The following is a 23,314-nucleotide window of genomic DNA, read 5'->3' as shown; positions in this document are numbered from 1 at the left end:
GACCAGCCCGGCCAACATGGTGAAAACCCATCTCTACTAAAAACACAAAAATTTTCCTGGCGTGGTGGCGCACACCTTTCCTTCCCAGCTACTCAGAAGGCTGAGTCAGGAGAACTGCTTGAACCCAGGGGGCAGAGGTTGCAGTGAGCCGAGATCGCACCATTACACCCCAACCTAGGCAACAGAGTGGGACTTTGTCTCAAAAAACAAGTAACAAAGAAAAATAAGAAAAAGAAAAAGAAGAAAAAGAAGATAAGCCAAGATGGATTGAGTGCACCTACAGTGATTTTGTTATTATTTGTTTTTTAGTTGAGCAGATGTTCTGGGTGCCACTCCATCATGTATCGGAAACAGCATTACTTTATAGTAAATCATGACCATGGCAATGAAGTTGCATCTGAAGCATCCAGCACCCTATGTGCTAGCTGGCTTTGGACGAGGAGACTGCAAATCTATAGTCAGGATCTCTTTAGGGCTGGCTAATATAGACTACCCACTATCACTCACTGGAGATGCAGGACCTAGTCTTAAGAGTTTCACTTTTTTTTTTTTTTTTTTTTTTTTTGAGACGGAGTTTCGCTCTTGTTACCCAGGCTGGAGTGCAATGGCGTGATCTCGGCTCACCGCAACCTCCGCCTCCTGGGTTCAGGCAATTCTCCTGCCTCAGCCTCCTGAGTAGCTGGGATTACAGGCACGTGCTACCATGCCCAGCTAATTTTTTGTATTTTTGGTAGAGACGGGGTTTCACCATGTTGACCAGGATGGTCTCGATCTCTTGATCTCGTGATCCACCCTCCTCGGCCTCCCAAAGTGCTGGGATTACAGGCTTGAGCCACCACACCCGGCCAAGAGTTTCACTTCTTAAAGACCTTCATCCTTATTAAATAGTAATATCCTTGCTGTCATCAATCACTGACACATTGGTTTGAGTGAGTTTTTGAGTCTGGTTTGAAGACACAGGGAAATTGCGAGGGAACCCACAGCTAGTCTGCAGAGAAGGAGAGAGGGAGGTGTCGAGGCAAGAGGAGGGGAGGGTGGCCAAACTAAGACTCTCCTAGCTGGAGAAAAAGATTGAGCCATTTTGCATTCTTTATTTATTTATTTATTTACTGAGACAGAGTTTCACTCTGTCGACCAGGCTGAAGTGCAGTGGACAATCTTGGCTCACTGAAACCTCCATCTCCCAGGTGTTAAGCGATTCTTGTGCCTCAACCTCCTGAGTAGCTCAATTCATTGCAACCTCCACCTCCCAGGTTCAAGCGATTCTCCTGCTTCAGCCTCCCAAGTAGATGGGTTTACAGGTGCCTGCCAACACGCCTGGCTAATTTTTATATTTTTAGTAGAGACGAGGTCTCACCATGTTGCCCAGGCTGGTCTTGAACTCCTGGTTAAGTGATCCACCCACTTCAGCCTCCTAAAGTGCTGGGATTACAGGTGTGAGGCACTGAGCCTGGCTATTTTGCATTCTTAAAGTAGCTTTATCGTCCATGTCTCTTCTCCTGTATGCTAGCACTGGTTATACTTACAGAAATGGAGAATGATTTTCTTCCTCAGTCTTCTGTTTGTTCTAGTAACCAGAAAGAACATGTGTTGATCTTGTTAGGAAGGAAAGGGGGAGCTCAGCAATAGTGAGAAACTGAACTTACTTGTAAGGCCTTGCTTTTGATGTGAATTGTTTTCAGGGCTTTAAAAATATTCAATAAAACACACAAAAGAGTAATAAAATTGTTTTAATAGGCTGAGGTGAATAGTATAGTTCTTCTGGTGGGAAACTTATGTAATGTTAAATCGTTCTTCTTCATGAAGATATATGTATTTATATACAAAACTGAAGTTTCATAGGTTGTTGTGAATGGTTCAAAGAGCTATGGATAGGTCAGGTGCAGTGGCTCACACCTGTAATCCCGGCACTTTTGGAGGCCAAGGCAGGTGGATCACCTGAGGTCAGGAGTTTGTGACTAGCCTGACCAACGTGGCAAAACTCTGTCTCTACTAAAAATACAAAAATTACCTTGGCATAGTGATGCACATCTCTAATCCCAGCTACTCAGGAAGCTGAGGCAGGAGAATCGCTTGAACCAGGGTGGGCGAGGTTGCAGTGAGCCGAGATCATCCCAGTGCATGCCAGCCTGTGCCACAGAGTCAGGCTGCATCTCAAACAAAACAAAACAAAACAAAACAAAACAAAACAAAACAAAACAAAACAAGACAGAACAAAACAAAACAGAGCTATGCATAAAGTGATGGGAAAGCTGAAAGTAGATTTACTCATAATTTTTGTTAATCACCATCTGTAATTATTTTTCCTATTTGTGTACTTATTTATTGTCAGTTTTCCCCGATAGAATGGAAACTCAGTGAGGGCAAGGACCATTTCTTTGTCTCCACCATGTCTCCCACCAATCACCTAGCACAGCAGCTGGCATACATTTGAGGAATGACAAATTTGTGATCCAGTTTTATCCACTGGCTCAAAATTACCTTTTTCCTAAATTTACTTCAATATAAGCACTAAAATGAGATATCTGAAGATTGTTTAAAATATAAAAACTCAATCCTGACATGAAATTATATATGATTATCATGAATGTATTCTCTGCTAGACCCAGATTAGTATGACTCTATATTTTCAACATCTGTCATTTTCAAATAAATTATTCAATATTATTAGATTACTTATAAATGACATCAATCAATTAGCACTGTAAGGCTGAGTCTTGAGGGATTTTTATGTTTTTAGCGGCTGGATTGGTAAATCTCTTAACTCTTCATATTCCCCAGAAAGAATTAAAGCAATCCCAGCTCTCAGCCTCCCTCCCTCCCATCCCTATTGAAGATTTAATTAATGTGCACATTATTTTGGGCTGCCCATTCCGACACTGCTGGACATAGGTAGAGGTAAGAGTTAGAACCAGGAGAGTAGGACTGAAGGCCCTGCTCCCCACCTTTGGGAGAGTTAAAACTGGCACTTCCCATTGTTAAGCAGCAGTGAATCAAAGACTCCTGTGCTGACTGCTAAAGACTCACTTTTATACAGAAGTCCCTGCCGGGCCTTTAAATACTGAAATGAATATGTAAAGTCGCCTGTGTCAGTTTTGCTCTTCATTTGCTTGATGTATTTCATCTATGTTTGGAGGTATTAAGAATCACTGTTTGATCTACTTTATTTATTGTCACACATTGATACTTTGGTTTTCCTGCAAACCTGTAGAAAATATGCTGCTTAAAGATATTAAAGGGCTATTAGCAACCTGCATCGTGAAGGCATTTAGTTCTAAGACACCTCTTAAAGTTTAATAAGACAAAAGATTTACTTTTTCTTGAATCTCTAGATTAGGGTGACCAACTTGTCCTGGTTTGGCAGGTACTTTCCTGGTTTTAAAGCTGAAAGTCCCACATTCCTTGTACTTTTCCAGGCCTGGATAAATGAGGTTAGTCACCCTATCCCTACTTATGTTGTTGAGAGACCTTATCAGGATTTCTTGAAACCAGAGCATACAATTGATCTGAGTCCAGCTTTACAAGTTAAAGGATAATAAATCTCCACCATGGCAAAGAAACTAAAGTCAATAAGTAGTAAAAGTATATTAAGGAATTGCCGTGTGCAGAGTTCTTTGAAGTACTACTCTTTGGAACCATTCTGGGATTCAGACATTTGTGCCCTGATGCTTTTTGGTCCAAGGAATGCAAGGTCAAGTTATCAGAGGCATTTGAAGTTGTTTAGAGAATTGTGAAGAATTTCACTAGGCTGACCAAATCATACATTCTCAGGATTGATTGCAAAGGGCTTAAGATGATAGTATCTGCATCAAAGATAGCAGTGATGCCTTTGATAGAATGAATCACTGCTACTAAACCATCTTAAATAAGAACCAGCTTTTCTCTCCAAACCAATTGGATTGATCTGTGCATTGAAAAATGTTCCTGTCCCTTTTGCTGTGTTACTGACAAGAGCACTGACACGAAGTGCCAGAAGCCATGCTTGCTGGGATTGAGAATATCGCATTTATGATTTGAACGCCTGATGGTGTGACCACTCCTCTATTGCACATGCTAATTCCTTGAACATTACTAAAGGACCCTCTGAACTTGTCAGTCTGCTTTTCCAATCCTTTTTTTGGTTATTGTGTTCGATGTACTTTTATGTGATGGTCAATGGGGTGTGGCCACAAAGCAGAGGCTCAGGAAAAAAAAGTTCATTATCCCCAGAGGGTCTGGAAAAGGAGGCATCTTTACGGGGGTTTCCATGGGAAAGGCAGGGCAGAGTAAACTGGTTAGAATTGGCTAGTTTGAATAATTCCTGTAAGCTTTGGGCTATAGGAGTGGTCTTTGGTTGCCTGGTATGTGGCTCTGGGATGATTAAGACAGAGGAATATTTCCTCCTGGTAGAGGACCTATGGCTCTGGACTGGTTAGTTTGCATATCAAAGGCATTCTCCATGAGCCTCTTCTATTTCTAAGAACTGGCTAACCCGAAATGGGCAGTCTCTCCTCAGCTAGATGTTTAAGATGTTAAAATGTAACAGGTTGGACCCAGTGGCTCGTGCCTGTAATCCCAGCACTTTGGGAGGCCAAGGTGGGTGGATCCCATGAAGTCAGGAGTTCCAGACCAGACTGGCCAGCACTGTGAAATGCCATCTCTACTAAAAATACAAAAATTAGCTGGGCATGGTGGCAAGTGCCTGTAATCCCAGCTACCTGGGAGGCTGAGGCAGGAAAATCGCTTGAACCCAGGAGGCAGAGGTTGGAGTGAGTCGAGATTATGCCACTGTACCCTAGCCTGGATGGTACAGCAAGACTCTGTCTCAAATAAATCTATAACTCAATAAATAATCATCATAACCAATAGAAGAAAACTACAAAAATACAGTTTGACACTTCATTGATTCCCAGAGAGTGAAGGCGGTGTGGCAAAGCAGAAAGAGCGAGGTCTGAAGTAAAATAGTATGGGCTTAATTTGTGGCTTTGCCCAGTATGAACTGCAAACTGTAGGCAAGTCTGTTGACTTCTTTGTGTCCCAGTTTATCATCTACAAAATAGGCTTAGTTCTTTTCATGATTGCTGTGAGGACTAGATAGGATGATATATGTGAAAGTTCTTAGTAGGTACAGAAATCATACTGAAAAAGACAAACAAAGCCACATGCTACGATGCAGTGTAGACTATCTTCAGTCACCTACACATCAAAGGTGGTCTTAAAATGCTGCTGGTTTGGTAAATGTTGGAGTAAACTAGGAGTCAGAGAGTATAGGATTCATCCTTATCTGCTCTCAGGCTTTGGTTTACAATGAGCTGAAGTGTGGGGATTGTGTCAAATGATTCCTGGAATTCCTTACATTTCTAAAATTCTATGACTTTGTGAAGTCTAAAAAATGTGAATCTGAGGTGTATGTACTGTAGAGCAACTATTGGACCATTTACTACATTATATATATATATATGTATATATATATATATATATATATATATATATTTTTTTTTTTTTTTTTTTTTTTTGAGATAGAGTCTTGCTCTGTTGCTTAGGCTGGAGTCCAGTGGTGCGATCTCAGCTCACTGCAACCTCTGCCTTCTGGCTTCAAGCCATTCTCCTGCCTCAGCTTCCCAAGTAGCTGGGATTACAGGCACATGCCTCCATGCCTGGCTAATTTTTGTATTTTTAGTAGAGATGGGGTTTCACCATGTTGGTCAGGCTGGTCTTGAACTCCTGACCTCAAGCAATCCACCCACCTCGGCCTCCCAAAGTGTTAGGATTACAGGCATCAGTCACTGTGACCAGCCCTATCACATTATGTTTTACAAAAGCCATCATCCCACACCTTTGAGTCTAGCCCCAGAAAGAACGGTCCCTTGCATACCATTCAACATGACCTTGGCCATCCTTTCGCCACTCCCCAACATAGCTGTTTGGGCTAGGGTTGGAAACCTGTCCATGGTAGTCCCCTTGGAGTCTCCTGCTGAACACTCAGGATTAGAATGGAGAGAGTCAAGTTAACAGACAGTAATGCTGAACCTGAACGGTCGCCACCACTTGTTGGAAGCTGAGAGTACCATCCAATGTAAGCCATGGTGGATGGTGTAGTAGGAGAGCAAAGGAAAGTAATCTGGGAATGGGTTGGTTGGGGAGGGAGAAAAGGTGGGGGAAAGAGAGAAATGTAAAATGAGGGAAGCAGAGGAAGAGATAAAGTGGCAATGAAGAAGGTAACATCTTTGGTCCTTTTCTGTTTCAATCACCCACAGGTCTACTGTTCTTTGTACAGTTGAGTTCTGTGACATTTCCTTCTGTTCTCTTTCACCTAAGTAGATTTTAGTGGCTTTTCTATCTCCAACCATGCCCTAAGACATCTAGTAACAAACTGAGGATTCTCTGATGGCAGGGCTTTTGTCTCATTCCTTTTTGCAACAAGCACAAAGTAGATGCTCAATGAATTTATACTGAAATGACATGAAAATCTTATGTTTGCGTATGCAGTGTCACTGACAGCATTTATATGAAAAAGGTTAATTGAAATAGTTAATTATGATGTTTCAACAGGCATTTCCCTGGATCTTCTCATTTGGTCTACAAGTATATTTTCTTTTCTTCTTTTTTTTTTTAGAGACAGGATCTTGCTCTGTCATATGGACTGGAATGCAGTGGCGTGATCATAGCTCTCTGCTGCTTCAACCTTCTGGGCTCAAGTGATCTTCCCACTTCAGCCCTCTAGTAGCTGGAACTACAGGCATGTGCCACTATGCCCAGCTAATTTTTCAAAAATTTTTTTTTTTTTTAGAGATAGGGGTCTCTCTATGTTGCCCAGGCTGGTCTTGAACTCCTGGCCTCAAAGGATTCTCCCACCTCAGCCTCCCAAAGTGCTGGGTTTATGGGTGTGAGCCACCACATCCAGCCCATAGGTATTTTTGAGTACTGTCTTCACTGTGTTTTGGAACCCACACAGGAGCTAGCTCACTGTAGTCTTTATTTTAAAATGTCTGTTGAACGCAATGGCCCAGGATTGCTTTACATATTGTAGAGATATAAAAAGAAACATAATTTATGGTTGCTCCACATAAGCAGCATCCAGTATAGTTGGGAAGATACATGGAAAAAAAAAATCAAACATAGTGATTTGCAGTGGATTTCAAGCTGGAAGAACGGAGATTCAGTGAAGTCTCGTGTATTTAGAGAAGTTTTGTGGAAAATGAGGAAGTTGAGTTACACCTTGAATGCTGGATGGGATTTGGCATGGTAGAGATAGGAAGAAGACAAAATGCTTAGCAAAAGCTTGGGGGAGGCTGGGCACAGTGGCTCACACCTATCATCCCAGCACTTTGGGAGGCCGAGATGGGTGGATCACCTGAGGTTGGGAGTTTGAGACCAGCCCGACAAACATGGAAAAACTCCATCTCTGCTAAAAAATACAAAACACTAACTAGCTGGGCACAGTGGCCCATGCCTGTGTTCCTAGCTACTAGGGAGGCTGAGGCAGGAGAATCGCTTGAATTGGGGAGGTGGAGGTTGCAGTGAGCCAAGATCGTGCCATTGCACTCCAGCCTGGGCAACAAGAGCAAAACTCCATCTGAAAAAAAAAAAAAAAGCTTGTGGGACAGTAATGAGTGTTTTGTTCTAAACACAACTCACAAGTTAATGATTCACATGGAGAAACCTGAGAAATGGGGTCCAAGTACGGGAGGCAGTGGAGTGTCACGGCTAAGAAAGAGTGCTGACTGTGGAGGTAGAGACTTTCTAGATTCAAATCCCAGCTCCTCCCCCCTCCCCACTGGCTTTGTGATGTTGGGCAATTTACTTAACCTTTCTGTGCCTCAGTTTCCTCATCTGTAAAGTTTGGGATGATACTAGTACCCACTTCATAGGAATGTACAATTGGAGTGGATGCTGTTTGTAAAGATCTTAGATTAGAGTCTGGCCCTTAGTAAGCATTTAATCAATGTTAATTGTTATTATTTATTTTTGTAATGGAACTCTGATGCTATGACCCAATCAAAAGAACTATCTGGTTAATTTTGAATTGGGTATAGAATAGCAGATCTCTTGGTCATTAAGTAAGCTGGTTACTGTCTGAATTGCTGCCAGAGTGCTGGTAGGAACTGGTTTATGGTCAGAAGAACATGAAGTGTGTAGAACTCAGTGGAAGGCTTTGAGAGCCAGGGAGAGGAATTTGGACTTGGATGGCAGGCAGGGCACAGTCATATTTTCTGAGCAGGGGAGTAATGTGATGAAGGTGAGAGGAGAAGAGCTGGGGCAGCAGGCAGTCCAGTGAGCACCAGTGAGGGAGTGAGTGGACTAGCGTAACAATTCAGGGGTGAGGTGATGAAGGCCTAGGACAGGACCCCGGCTGTGAGAGGGAAATGCGGTAGGAAATTGGAGAGACTTCAAAGGGAAGGTGTCTACTTCTTACCTCCTCTACTGCTGCCACCCTGGTCCAGGTGACTGTCACTTCTTATGTGGATTACTGCAACATTCCCCTAACCTCTCTGCCTCTGACCTTGCCCCAGGGTTTAATCTCTTCACAGGTATTCCTTTGTAGTCTGGCAGCTCTCCTCCTGCACTCCCTGAACGTTCATGCCTTGCTGGGATCTGCGAGGCCTGCGTGTGAATCCTGCTTCATCTGGCTTCATCTCCTACTAATTATCTGCCCCACTCCATGAAGCTGCTAACCTTGACTTCCTCCAACACATCAGGACTTCCTCAGGAAACCCGCCTATGCCTGTTCTTCCTAAATATCTGCCTAGGCTGAGTGCGGTGGCTCATGCCTGTAATCCCAGCACTTTGGGAGGCTGAGGTGGGTGGATCATGAGGTCAGGAGATTGAGACTATCCTGGCCAACATGGTGAAACCCCATCTCTATTAAAATACAAATATATATATATATATATATATATATATATATATATATATATATATCCAGGTGTGGTGGCACACACCTGTAATCACAGCTACTCTGGAGGCTGAAGCAGGGGAATTGCTTGAACTTGGGAGGTGGAGGTTGCAGTGAGCCGAGATCATGTGCCACTGCACTCTAGCCCAGCTACAGAGCAAGACTCCGTCTCAAAAAAGGAATACAAAAATTAAACAGGTATGGTGGTGCGTGCCTATGTCCGTTACTCAAGAGGCTGAGGCACGAGAATTGTTTGAACCCGGGAGGCAGAGGTTACAATGAGCTGAGTTTGTGCTACAGCACTCCAGCCTGGGTGAATGGAGTAAGACTCTGTCTCAAAATAAACAAATAAATATCTGCCAAGATATTCCCTTTACCTTTTTTCTCGTTTAAATGTCTGCTTCAATGTCATCTTATTAGTGACAACTTCCTCAGCCACCCTTTTAAAATAGCAGCCCTTCTCTACCTCCCCACTCCCAGACAAGTCTGGCTTTCTCTTCTCGGCCCTTATCACTACCTGATATAGGAGCTCTTAATTTGTTTATTGCCAGATTTCTGCAGTGGGATGTGAGCTCTATGAGGACAGATATTTTTGATCTTGCTTATGGATGTATCCCCAGGACCTAGAACAGTGCCTGGCATACAGTAGATGCTCAATAAATGTGTTGAACGAAGGCATGAATAAGAAGCAGTCCGATTTGTTGTGTTAGGCACTGTGCCCAGTGACCCTTCAGAAGCTGCCTCATCTGTGCTTCCAGTGACGCTGTTCAAGGAGTGTATTGTTCTCATTGTTTTACAAATGACAGCACTGAGGCGGAGACCGGAGGTGAACAGGGGCACAGAGCTGGTAAGTGATGCAGTCAGGAGTTGTGTCCAGTTCCTTTGACCCGGTGTCGCCATTCTGTGTGGCCGAGATGGGGAGGGAGGAGTCCACAGGATGCCGGCCCAGGCTTCCAGGCTCTGGAAGATGGAAGAGCGTCAGAAGCACTGACAGAAATGCAAATGCTGGGAAGAAGGCCAGAGCTTCAGAAAAAGAAGTAGCTGAGGGCGGAAATGTTGGATCAAATAAATATTCAGGGGAAAAATCCTGCTCTTCAGACGAATGACTAAATAATATATTGTCCAAGTCCCTTGTGAGAGTGAAAGTGGGCACTATTTTTTTTTTGAGACAAGGTCTTGCTTTGTTGCCCATGCTGGTGTGCAGTGGCGCAATCTTGGCTCACTGCAACCTCTGCCTCCTGGGTTCAAGCAATCCTCTTCCCTCAGCCTCCCGAGTACATGGGATCACAGGCATGCGCCATTACTCCTGGCTACTTTTTGTATTTTTAGTAGAGGCCAGGCTGGTCTCAAACTCCTGACCTCATGTGAGCCTTCCACCTCGGCCTCCCAAAGTGCTGGGATTACAGGTGTGAGCCACAGTGTCCACTGCACTATTAATAATAAGCTGCAGCAAGAAGCATACATGGAGGTTGTCCCAGCAAAGGGGGACCAGTGGTCCCTTTGGTCTCAGATGATTGGAACATCCGCGAGATTCATGGCTAGAGATTTGCGTATCTCCCTTCTGGAGTTACACAGGGAAGCCACAAGGTTGGGGTTCTCATCAGCAGGGAGAAGGAGGAAGAGAACATGAAGACCAGCTTTGAGACCCTCCCAGAGATAAGTGGGAGGAGGAGAAGAAGCCCATGGAAGACAGAACCGGAAGGGAGAAGAGGCACAGAGGTCAGGAGGAAAGGGGACAGGAAGGAAGGCGAGCGGGGGAGGCCGCATTTTTAGCACAATTTAAAAGTAGGTCAGTGGGAAGCTGGTTAACAAAAACAAGATTAGAGAATCACTTGTTTTTTGATTTTGTAACAAAATCTTCATCTGTTTCAACACAATGCTGAAAGGCATTTAATTGAAGCAGCTCCAAATTCATTTTGAATTGATAACTTTTTTTCTGCTGCTCCCTTATAAACCCTGAGACTCTTTCGGGTGGTTCCTTTTCTTTTTTCTTTTCCTTTTCTTTCTCTTCTCTTTTCTTTTCCTTTCTTTTCCTTTTCAAGACAGAGTATTGCTCTGTGACCTAGGCTGGAGTGCAGTGGCGCAATCTTGGCTCACTGCAACCTCTGCTTTCCGGGTTCAAGTGATTCTCCTGCCTTACCCTCCCAGGTAGCTGGACTACAGTTGCGCGCCATCATGCCTGCTAAGTTTTGTATTTTTGATAGAGACAGGGTTTTGCTACATCGACCACACTGGTCTAGAACTCCTGGCTTCAAGTAATTCACCCACCTTGGCCTCCCAAAGTGCTTAGATTAGAGGTGTAAGCCACTGATCCTGGCCTGGGGTGCTTTCAAAGGCTGGATCAGGAATCAGATTTTGGTGTTCCAGCCTGAAGTTGAAAAAAATTTTTTTTTTTTATTTTAAGAAATATTCACCTCTGTAATCCCAGCACTTTGGGAGGCCGAGGCGGGTGGATCACGAGGTCAAGAGATCAAGATCATTCTGGCCAACATGGTGAAATCCTGTCTCTCCTAAAAATTAAAAAAAAAAAAAAAAAAATAATTAGCTGGATGTGGTGGCATGTGCCTGTAGTCCTAGCTATCTACTCAGGAGGCTGAGTGAGAATTGCTTGAACCTGGGAGGCAGAGGTTGCAGTGAGCTGAGATTGTGCCACTGCACTCCAACTTTTTTTTTTAAGTTCTGTGATACATGTGCTGAACGTGCAGATTTGTTACATCGGTATACATGTGCCATGGTGGTTTGCTGCACCTATCAACCTGTCACCTAGGTTTTAAGCCCCTCATGCATTAGGCATTTGTCCTAATGTTCTCCCTTCCCTTGCCCCCTACCTGTCAACAGGCCCCAGTGTGTGCTGTTCCCTTCCCTGTGTCCATGCGTTCTCATTGTTCAGCTCCCACTTATGAGTGAGAACATGCCGTGCTTGGTTTTCTGTTCCTGTGTTAGTTGGCTGAGAGCGATCAGCCTGAAGTTTTTTCCTGTGCCTTCTCAGGCCCAAAGCACTACAGGGTCCTGCAGTCAGAGTGTCATTGACACATGGATGGAAGATACAGAAGCAAGGGGGATACTTCTGTGATTTCTTTGGGGTCAGAAAGGTTAAAAATTGAGTTTCTGAGCTAGCATAAGTAATAGCATCTAAAATCTGGCTTTCCATGGTAAAGTAGAAATTTTAACATTTCATGAACAATTCAAGCAGGTATTTTCCTACCTTGGCTTCTGCCTTTATTGGAGAGAGGGAAATGGGGAGGCGGAAGCCAGCAAGCCAACAAACCCTAGTTCAAAATAGAATTGAAATGATAGCATTAGCAACAATGCTGGTCTCTAGCAGTAACGTGGTTGGTCTGTCTCGTAATTGGGAAGAAGAGAGAGCTGGGTTGCTGAGCATAACATTTTTGTCTATCCAGACATGGTGAGTCCATTTGGCTCTAGCCAGAAGGTGCATTTTCCAGGTAGTGATGATGCATGCTTCGTGCATGGCTTTGTGTTCTTGGTTTATTAGACACTAAAGCCTCAGGACGGAGGCTCTGGAGACAGAATCACTCTCTCGCATTCTCTGAATGCTAGTGTGAGTAATTGTGTTGGGTAGCAGCATCCGGCAGAGGACAAGCAGCAGGCCTTCCCCGCAGTTTCTTTTTATCACAGCAGAAGTGTTACTGGCAGAAATCACTGTGGCACACAACCCCTGGGCACCAAAAGGAATAAAATCTCACAGGAATTCAAAGGGAACAAAGTCATTAACACTGAGCCAAAGCCTGCTGGCGGACATCACAGAAATCCCATGGCTAGAGAGGGCTCCTGAGAGGAGGAAATGCATGACTCTAGGCTACCCTGCACAGATGGTAATATCAGATCATAAATACTGGTTTTCATGGGAGCAGTCTGTATGTAGCTGGTGTTCATGCCACACGGGATGAGTGTGTGTCAAGGCTGACTTTGAGCAGAATGAGGAAGCGGGACTTTGTTTTGGCACACTACGCCCCTCCGCCCTTCTCAGATCCACCCTAAAGACTCAGCCCTCTTCAAGAGTTCCACCAAGGTTTTGTATTCAAAATAAGAATTTATTGGAGGCATATGGTACCTCACTGACTATGCTCAATGAGCTCCTCCTTTCTCCTTTGATCACCTCCCTCCCTCCCTCCTTTTCTCCTCTTGTCCCATCTGTTTTATTTCCGTGGTGTTTCTTTTCCCTTTTTCCTTCTTTTTCACCATTCTTCATTACTTTTCTAGAAATATGAAATGGGGAGAGAGAAAGGTCGGGAGAGGGTGGGTAGGGTGGGGCTGGGGGAGGCAGAGAGAGGAGTCAGGGAAGGGGGGTTATCTGCTATCTGCAGATTTTAAATGTGTAGTGTTTTTGGGGGTTCCTTTGTATCGTTGGTGTTTACTTTCACCTCATAGGGTTGTTAGGAGGATTAAATGTGGAGTGTTTAGCTCAGTGCCTGGCATGCAGTAAGGTCTCAATAAACACTAGTTATTAGGATTGAAAAATTTACCCTTGGAGTAAACATAGGGTATTCTATTTGGGGAGTGGGGGATTTCTTCTCTCTTCTTAAAAAGTACCTTTTTCTGAAGTTCTTGTTTTATTTTTACCTATTATTATTATTATTTTTAGAAGCGGGGTCTAACTCTGTTGCCTAGGCTGGAATGTGGTGGTGTGATCAAACCTCACCACACCCTCAAACTCCTGGGCTCAAGCAGCCCTCTTGTCTCAGCCTCTCTAGTAGCTGGGACTGTGGATGCATGCCACCATGCCTGGCTAATAAAAAAAATTTTTTTAGTCGGGTGCGGCAGCTCACACCTGTAATCCCATCACTTTGGGAGGCTGAGGTTGGCAGATCACGAGGTCAGGGGTTTGAGACCAGCCTGACTAACATGGTGAAACCCTGTCTCTACTTAAAAATATAAAAGTTAGCCAGGCGTGATGGTGTGCACCTGTAATCCCAGCTACTTGGGAGGCTGAAGCAGGAGAATTGCTTGAACCCAGCAGGTGGAGGTTGCGGTGAGCCAAGAGCATGCCATTGCATTCCAGCCTGGGTGACGGAGTGAGACTCCATCTAAAAAAAAAAATTTTTTTTTTGTAGAAATAGGCTCTTCCTATGCTGGCCAGGCTGGTCTTGAATTTCTGACCTCAAGCAGTCCTCCAGCCTCGGCCTCCCAAAGTGCTGGGATTACAGGTGTAAGCCACATCACCTGGCCCCTTTTTCTGAAATTCTTTCAGGATAATTACATGTATACATGCACATAGTCATATGCACACAAATGTACACACACACACACACACACACACACATTTTCTTTCTCTGTTTTACAGAGGAGGCTCAATGCAGAAAATAAAGCCAAGGTTTCAACTTTGGTCTAGTAAAGTAGCTTTCAAAAAATTTTAACCTCTATAACTACCAGCTATACATACCTCTATATAAAACAACACGGGAGACCGATGCAGGTGGATCATGAGGTCAGGAGCTGGAGACCAGCCTGTCCAACACGGTGAAACTCCATCTCTCCCCAAAATACAAAATTAGCCAAGTGTGGTGGCACATACTTGTAATCCCAGCTACTCAGGAGGCTGAGGCAGGAGAATCGCCTGAACCTGGGATGCAGAGGTTGCAGTGAGCCAAGGTTGCACCACTGCACTCCAGTCTGGGCGACAAGAGTGAGACTCCATCTCAAAAAAAAAAGATGATTGTCATATACTAAATTAATTGCATGACCCAGAATGGGTTTGTCATTTGCAGTTAGAAAAGTCACGATCTCATAGTTCCATAGGGCTTTGCTGGATGCCACCAACAATGTCCTCAGCCTGGGCCTACAGTTCCACCTTGACCCTCCTCCAGATTTGTCATATTCACAATTTTTTCAGTTTCTCCTTTTTTTTGTCTTCTAAGTTAAGAAATGGCAAATTAGAAATGCCTCATCTCTCTTTTCTTCCCTTTCCAAACCTCCTTTTTTTCTCTCCGTCCCACGGTTCCTCCATTCCCTATCAAGAAATGATCATTTTAAATGCCACTTCCTGAATAATAGCAAAATGACTATGCTAACAGCAGTCATAATAACAATGGCAGCTAACAATCGTTTCACACCTGCTTTGTGCCAAACACCTATCCAAAGTGCTTTATAAATTTTAACTCGCTTAGTACCCATAATCACTCTAACTGCTCTCTGTAGTAGACTATACTGTAATTACTCAGAGGGGATGAATTGCCTGTTCTTTTTTTCCAGCATCTAGCCAGAATCCAGGAGACCCACATATTATGGAATCTGGGCTAAATACTTAAAGTAGAAATGAGACTAATATTATGGAATAAGCAATTGCTTTAATAAATCCTGATGGCAAACAATAGCTAAAGAGAGTGACCACAAACCTCAAATCAGCAAACCTGAGGTTTTTTTTTTTCTTCAAACCCAATTGCTGCAGCTAGGCTAAAATTACTTGTGATGTACTGCTAACTTTTGTTGTAAAACATAACATAAAAATTTAGTCACATGTAAATATTCACCCAGAGAAAATTTCTGTAACATTTGTTGCTTTATTCTGATCTCAATGCAGGATATGTTTTATCCTGATCTCAATGCAGGATAAAACAACAAGGGGCCAGGGGACCCCGCCTACCCATCACCGTTTGTCACCACCATCACCACACTGGCCACAGAAAGAGCAGCCTGATGGGTAAAGAATTGCTTGTAAACTAAAAAAAGAGAAAACTCAAATGTCTACCTGTTTAGTTAATGCAGTTTTAAATATTTGACAACCTTCATTCTTCTCTCATTATAAAAGTAATATGATGTTCACTGTTAAAATTCTGAAACATGCAGTGAAATGGAAAAATGAAAATCTAAGTGACCCCAAGTATCGCCACCCACAGACAGCAGCTATTCACATTTTGGTGTAGTGTGAGTGTGTTTAGGCCTTCAGACATGTTTTGTTTGGCTTATGCAGTGTTTTAAAATGTTTTTCATTATAAAAACCTGGATTTCCAGTATCTCTTGAAAACATACCAAGATCTGACAACACTAGGCCCACATTTCTGCACCACAACAGCGGCTGAGAGCTGAGTCACCGCTGCCCCTCTTGGGCAGGGAAGGGCATATGTGTTCCCCCCACCCCAGTCCCCACCATTCCCATGTTTCTTATGCTTGGTTGGCTTCTTTTTCTTGATATTCTCATATTCTGGTGGGCATTTGAGTTTTCCCTCTTTTAGTTTACAGGCAATTCCTTACCCAACTTGTCAGGGATCAGGCTGTTCTTTTTTGTGGGTGGTGGCGGAGGTGGTAGTGGTGACAAAGGGTGGTGGATAGGTGGGGTCCCCTGGTCCCTTGTTGCAGAGGGTAGGGGAGCAGAAGTCTTTCATTTGTGGATGCTGCTCATATCTAACATTTTTTAAAAAGCTCTATATCTAGAGAATTAATTTCTTTTCTTTTTTCTTTCTTTCTTTCTTTTTTTTTTTTCAAGACAGGCTGGAAGGCAGTGGTGTGAATCTCGGCTCACTGCAGCCTCTTCCCAGGCTTAGGAGATCCTCCCACTTCAGACCGAGAGTGGGTGGGACCACAGGCATGCGCCATCACAAACACCTGGCAAATTTTTGCATTTTGTTGTAAAGATGCAGTTTCACCTTGTTGCTCATGCTGGTCTCAAACTTCCGGACTGGAGCAGTCCTCCCACCTTGGCCTTCCAAGGCATGATCCACTGCACCCAGCCCAAATCCACTAAATCTTTAAATGAAAAGCTGCCCCTGGCCTCTGTTCCATACCTGGAATTTTTTCTAAGCCACTGTCTTTAATTTTTTTTTTTTTTAATTATCATTCACAGTGAGAAGTAAGTTTTACAAAATTGACTCAACATATATATGTTTACAGCAGAAAAAAAATGTTTCACAGAACAATCACTTGCCCTTTCTCTATGTGATACAGTCTGGTTAGTTCATTCTTTTCTAATATAATTTAAAAATACATGGGTCATGACCCATTAAATCGATGTAATAACTCTCCTACAGGTCATTACTCTTGGTTCAAAATGCATCATTCTGCGACAATTTCTGGTTTACAACGTGACTTCTTAGGATTTCAGGTTTTCTCTTTCCCCCACCCATTTAAGTCCAGTGTGCCATTCTTCAACAATCCCTTTAAGCCAATGACTTGTTTTGGATCTGCTTAACTGAATTTGACCATCCCTACCCTCTACAGCATGACTTCTAGACTGCAGCTCAGTCATGGGCACCAATCAGTCCCTATTGTGCCCCATCCACTTGTGTGGGGTTTGTCTTGGATTGGCATTATCTCTCTCTATGCATTGTTCCTACTTGACCGGGATGGGAAATCCGTTAGAGGATGAAAGTTCTTATCATGCTGAGTAGACCATTGCGTACCATCAGAGAAAGGCTGTGCCTAGCGTGCTCTTATCCCAGATATTCACATGCCGACTCCCTCATTTCCTTCAGTATCTGTTCTACTGTCCCTTCCCCAGAGAGGCCTTTCCTGACTGTGGCATCTCAACTAGAGCCCTGGTCCCAGCTGTCCCCTTGCTTTTCTTTAGCTTTTCTTTTTAGCTCTCATGGAGGCTCTGGCTGTACCTTGTTTGGAGTCACAGAATGTAAAAGCAGGGAGAGATTTAGAGACCAGATATGGTTCAAGCCTCTAATTTTATTGAGAGAAAATGCAAGTCCAGAGAGATAAGTAGAGTCTATGGCAGCCTAGATTTTTTGTGGCAAAGCTGAACTAGAAACCAGATCCCTGGGTACTTGTCAGTTTCTCACTGGTTTTTGATGAGGTTTTTCTTTTTTGTAACCCTGTCTTATAATAATCTCCAGGATGCATGATATCAGACTGTGGTAAATGGTGGTATGAAAAATGTTCTGCTCACGTTTCATTTTACTCTGAAACACACACACGCACATGTGCGCACACACACACTCTGAAGCATAATGAGGTGAGTAACATAGATACCACCTCAACTAAATAAACTACAATATTAAAGGGAAAATGTTAGGTGCAAAGATTCAGAAGACTAACTACATTGGTAGCCAGAAATTTCATTAAGGCAAAGACTTGAGTTTAAGCCTCCAGCGAGGCACAGGGTTTTTGGTGATGAGAAGATGCAGGCTTATGTCACAGGATTTGATAAAGGAGAGAGAGGGGCAACACAGCCACACAACTCGGGTACAACTCTTCGTTTTGAGAAGAACCTTCCAGATTAGGGGGGAAGGTAGTTCAATCCACAGCTGGTAACTTTTGCACCTGCAGGAACTGGGTGTTTTGGGGAGTTCTAGAAGCTCTTCTATATAATACTTTCCAGTCCCAAATACTTCATAGATTCCCACAATACAAAAGTGTTGGGGATTAGTGGAAATTTATATTTTGTAATTTTGGCAGTCCTGTATCTAGTCACTATCTTTTGGCAATAACATTAATATTCTCCTTTTCAGGAATTGCTTCTCTCCCATTGGTTGCGAATGGTGGGACTGTTTTGCCCTGACTTCCCCCAGCCACATGGAAACGGTAAGACCCAAGCTAATCTAAAAGGGACCTGAATCTCAATCAGTGTGACAGAGACTGAAAATAGTTAAATCTCACTTATTCTAGTAACACTAGACGAAGCAACACTCTGTCTAGACTACTGAAATATTCTCACCACACAAACCCTGACATGTCTTTACTTCTTGTCATCTGCCGACCTGGTTCTCTAGCCTTCCCTTTCATGTGAACTCTCCCATATCCTCCTAGTAAATTTCCTTTTGTTTAAGATAGCCGTGGTAATTTCTGATCCTGACAAAAAACGAACGAACAAACAAACAAACAAACCAAAAAAACCCCTTGATTACAATGGACAATCTGACTTGGGATATCCAACTGCCACTTTCCACCAAATCTATAGTAAGGGACATCTCAATAAACATTTATTCATTATCTGCTATTTGCCAGGTGGTATGCCAGGGGCTATCTTTTAGGTTATCTAATTTAACCTTGTAACAATACCACAAAATAGGAATTATTTAATTTTAGATGGAAATACCAAGTGTCTTGGTCCATTTAGGCTGCTATAACCAAATACCATAGACAAGGTGGCTTAAAATAAACAGAAATTTATTTTTCACAGTTTTAGAGTCTGAGAAGTCCAAAATCAAGGCTCCAGCTGAGTTGATATCTGATGAGGGCTTACTTCTTGGTTCATAGACAGGCCTCTTCTCTCTGTGGTCTCACATAGTGGAAGGGGAAAGGATACTCTTTCAAGTCGTTTTCATAAGGGCACTGATTCATTCACACGGACTCCACCCTTATGATCTAATTACCTCCCAAAGACCCCATTGTCAAATACTATCACACTGGAGATTAGGTTTTGTCATATGAATTTTTAAGGACACAAACATTCAGCCTGTTACATCAAGGGTAAGTAAATTGCCAAATGTCATATAGTTTGTAAGTAACAGAGTTGGGATTCAAACCTGTGTTTAATGTTTTTTCAATATGTCTGTTTTTCCTTTTTCCTTTTCCCCTACTATAGTACCTCTGTTAAGAATCTAAAGGTATTCAATAAAGCTAAATTTATTCTTTAGAAAATCTATCAGCTATGAGGAAGATTTAGGAGCCAAAAAATTATTCTAATCAATATCATAGAAAGCATGTATCTTAGCAATAATAGACTCCCAAAAGATTTATCGGGTGTTTCATAACTATAGTGCTTCATGACTATAGAGATCAATTAATTCAACTTTCTCACCTTGTAGATAAGAAAATAGAGGCCAACTGATTTCTGTATTGTCAAGTATTATTGAAATTACTGTTACATTTGCCAATAATGAGGTTTAGCTCCAAACCAATTTAATTTAGTCATTAGACAGGTGGGACTGTGTAAATTTACATAGCTCAATGAAAATTTGAGAGCTGCAAGAGACCTCTAGGTCTCTTACAATAATGTATCCATCTGCCTCTATCATGGTGAGCTTAAAAAATATCACCAGATTGTCTTTTTCTTTACAGCCTATAAGGGAGGCAATTCAGTCACCTCCCTTGTAAAGCATTAGAATGTTGTTTACACCTCAACCTAATGACATTAAAAAAACTAATATATTCCATTTAAAGGTGTTTAAAATTGTTATTTGAAAATAAGTGGCCTTAAAGTAGAAATATTACTAGGCAACTCTAATAATTAGAAATAATAACATAAGCACAAGGTTTCAGGGTGAAAGATGGAGCGGCGTGGGGAAAGTTTCCTTTAATCTAGGAGAACAGTTGTGAGGGTCTGCACAATATAGTGCAAACCTGTTAGATTCATTTTGGGACCCTCCACAGTTGAATTTCTTGTAGCAAATGTTTATTGAAAGCTTCTTATATATGAGTTACTGAGCTAAGAGCGTTTAGAATACAAAGACAACCAGATGCAGTTCCTGACTGTAAGTAGCTGGGAACTAGTTAGGGAGATATGGCAGGTCCCCACATACTTCCAAAAGATAACAAGTGAAAAGTAGTGTCAGATCCCTGGAAATGCACTGCAGGTAGGGCAAGGCTACACCGCCCTGGGGGAGTTGGGGAAAGCTCTTGAGGATGGATATGATTTTGACAGTCGGAGACAGTGAAAAGGTTACGCACCCAGAAAGTATGGGGTAAAATGAAACCTAAAGATGTGAAATGTTCATATGTAAACTTTTCATTTCAAGTCCTAAATTCTACATTGGGATCGGTACTTTCCTGTTTGGAAGCTCCTCTCTTCAGCTCTCTAACCACCAAGGACTTACATAAAAAGATTGAGTGGATGTGTTAAAAGGGTGAGGTTGTTGATAAATTTATTCTCTCTTTTCTTAGTTTTGTTTTTCTTTGTAAGTAGGATTGTAGTATAGAAAATAATTTTTTTTTTTTTTTTGAGATGGAGTCTTGCTTTTTCGCCAGGTTGGAGTGCAGTAGCACGATCTTGGCTCACTGCAACCTCCTTCTCCCGGATTCAAGCGATTCTCCTGCCTCAGCCTCCTGAGTAGCTGGGACTACAGGCGCGCACCACCACACCCAGATACTTTTTTGTATTTTAGTAGAGACGGGGTTTCACCATGGCCAGGATGGTCTCAGTCTCCTGACCTCATGATCCGTCCTCCTCGGCCTCCCAAAGTGCTGGGATTACAGGTGTGAGCCACCGTGCCTGGCTGAAAAGAATTATTTTAAAAAAAGATATTGTATGTACCTCTCACAGCCAACTTAAATCCTTGCTCCTCATCATAAATTCCTATCTGATAACATTAAATTTGAATTGGAAGTGTTAATGTGAACTCCTGATTTTAAAGGGTACGTGTGTGTGCGTGTGCATGTGCACAGGCTGTGTTCACTGTAAGAGCCTAGAAGCAATAATGGCTCAGCAGCAAAGAGAACACCTATTGGTTTCTAAATAGCATTTTCTTTTCCTCTTTTCTTAAAGACAGGGTCTCACTTCATGGCTCAGGCTGGAGTGCAGTGGCTTAGTCACTGCAGCCTTGACTTCTGGGCTCAGATGATCCTCTCACCTCGGCCTCCAAAGTAGCTGGGACTACAGGTATACACCACCACCCCTAGCTAATATTTTTGTATTTTTTGGAGAGATGGAGTTCCACCATGTTATTCAGGCTGGTCTCAAACTCCTAGGCTTAGGAGATCCTCTCACTTTGGCCCCTGAAAGTGCTGGGATAATAAGTATGAGCCACCATGCCCAGCCTCTAAATATCATTTTCTACTAAAATTAGCCAAGGTTCTTTGGAGGTCTGGGGCAGGGAAATATAACTTAACCCAGGTAAGCCTAGACATACCATAGTTCCAGAAGGAAATTCCTCCAAGACTAACAGCGCCTGATCAAGGGGTTAGCTTGAAGGAGTTCTCACTGACTAAATTTGGGACAATTTGGGCATTAAGAAGAAAAAGTGAAGAGAGAGAGAAAGAAGAAAAAGGAGGAGGAAGAAGATGAGAAAAAGGAGGAGGAAGAGAAGAAAAGCAGCAGTTTAACACTCATTTGACTCTCACTTTGACAACTGGTATAGAAAGGAAAAGAAGTAAACTTTAACTCCCTCTTTTTTAGGAGGAACTGTAGGTTTTCCCTGTCTGAGGAAAGATTTCCTCCCCAAACGGTGCTAGGTAACAAATATTTTCATTTGACTCTTATGAAATGGTTTAAATTCAACTATATTTTAATATATAAAATTTCACGATTCTCATTCCATATCCAAAAATGGGATGAAAAAGAAATCAGAAAAATCAACATTTTACAACTCCCATCGAAATGAATGATTCAGGCAAGAATCATTCATGGATACTGAAACAGTGACGCAAAAAGTTATCGGGGCAAAAGCACGAATGCCCCTAGTGCCAAGTGTCTCCCGCTGGATCGCTTGCTGATTGCAAAGTGAAAACACCTTTACATCTCAGTGGGGAGATGTGGCCAGCTTTGCTTTTAGCGGAGGGGTCAAATCAAGCTTAGTTAATGGGTGAGACAACCTAACATTTCGTTTCCCCTGATGTGATGCAATTTGAAGTTCACACAGCATGACCTATAAAGCATTCTAGCCAAAAACGTCAAAGCTTTGTGCTCATCATTCTCCATTTGCTCTTATAAATCCATTCCGAACCTTTCACCACCTTGCCCTGCACCACTGGAGACTCTCCTCTGCAGACTCTATTGCCCAGGTTCCTTTGCTTTTTGGCCTTGGTTAGATTTGGTCAATGAAGGGGCTGCAGCAGCCATTTTGAAGGTAGAGGAGAGAGATGTTGTGCTATTTGTTCCCCACCACCCCACTCCCTGCCTGGGTGCAGTTTGGGCGGTGACTGTGTTGCTGTGATATGATATCTGTGGCTCCTGGTAGGGACCCCGCTTCAGCTCCTGCAGAGCTTCAGTAACTGCACTCAGCTCAGGCTGCTGCAGACCTAGGGGCAGCAGTCCCGGAGTGTCTCACCATCTCTTGTTCCCTGTGCCTGCTCACACATCTGTAAATAGTCCCTTCATGTCACATCCTTCAGTTAGACCCTTTGATTATGTTATCTGCTTCCAGTCAGGACAATGACTGATTCTGTCTGAATCTAATCCGTCCTTTATTTGAACAGGACATCAAGTCTAGAAAAACAACTTAACACCTTGAGATAACAATCAGACAAATCCAGAATTTGGGACCATTTACTAGTCTGTTACTTTCAAAGATCAATGTTATTTAAAAAAAAAAAAAAGGAGAAGAACTCTTCCAGATTAAACTAAAGAGATGTAACTATCAAATGCAATAAATAAATCTGGTTTGCAAAATCATATCATATCATACTATATCCTATACTGTATTTTTGGAACAACTAGGAAAATTTTAATATCGACTAGATTTTTGATGATATTAAATAAATATTACCTTAAATATGATAAAGGTATTATGGATTTTCAGCAAATGTCCTTTTTAAAGAGTTGCCTACTGAAGTGTTTTCTTTTCTTTTTTGAGACGGAGTCTTGATCTGTCACCCAGG

The 23,314-nt window shown here is 42.6% G+C and overlaps 1 long non-coding RNA gene across 1 annotated transcript in view; it reads left to right on the top strand.

The window, feature by feature from the left end:
* LOC141585148 (uncharacterized) overlaps positions 1-22,281 on the top strand; it is a 253,974-nt gene extending 231,693 nt beyond the window's left edge. The window contains exons 5-6 of the long non-coding RNA XR_012518488.1: positions 18,289-18,361; positions 21,264-22,281. This is a non-coding gene — a long non-coding RNA (uncharacterized LOC141585148). The remainder of the gene's footprint in view (positions 1-18,288; positions 18,362-21,263) is intronic.
* The last annotated feature ends 1,033 nt before the right edge of the window (positions 22,282-23,314 follow it).

This window comes from Saimiri boliviensis, chromosome 7, assembly GCF_048565385.1.
Source record: "Saimiri boliviensis isolate mSaiBol1 chromosome 7, mSaiBol1.pri, whole genome shotgun sequence".
In the NCBI taxonomy this organism is placed as follows: domain Eukaryota; kingdom Metazoa; phylum Chordata; class Mammalia; order Primates; family Cebidae; genus Saimiri; species Saimiri boliviensis.
Note: the sequence above shows the minus strand (reverse complement) of the source record. Positions and strands in the feature narration are given on the sequence as shown.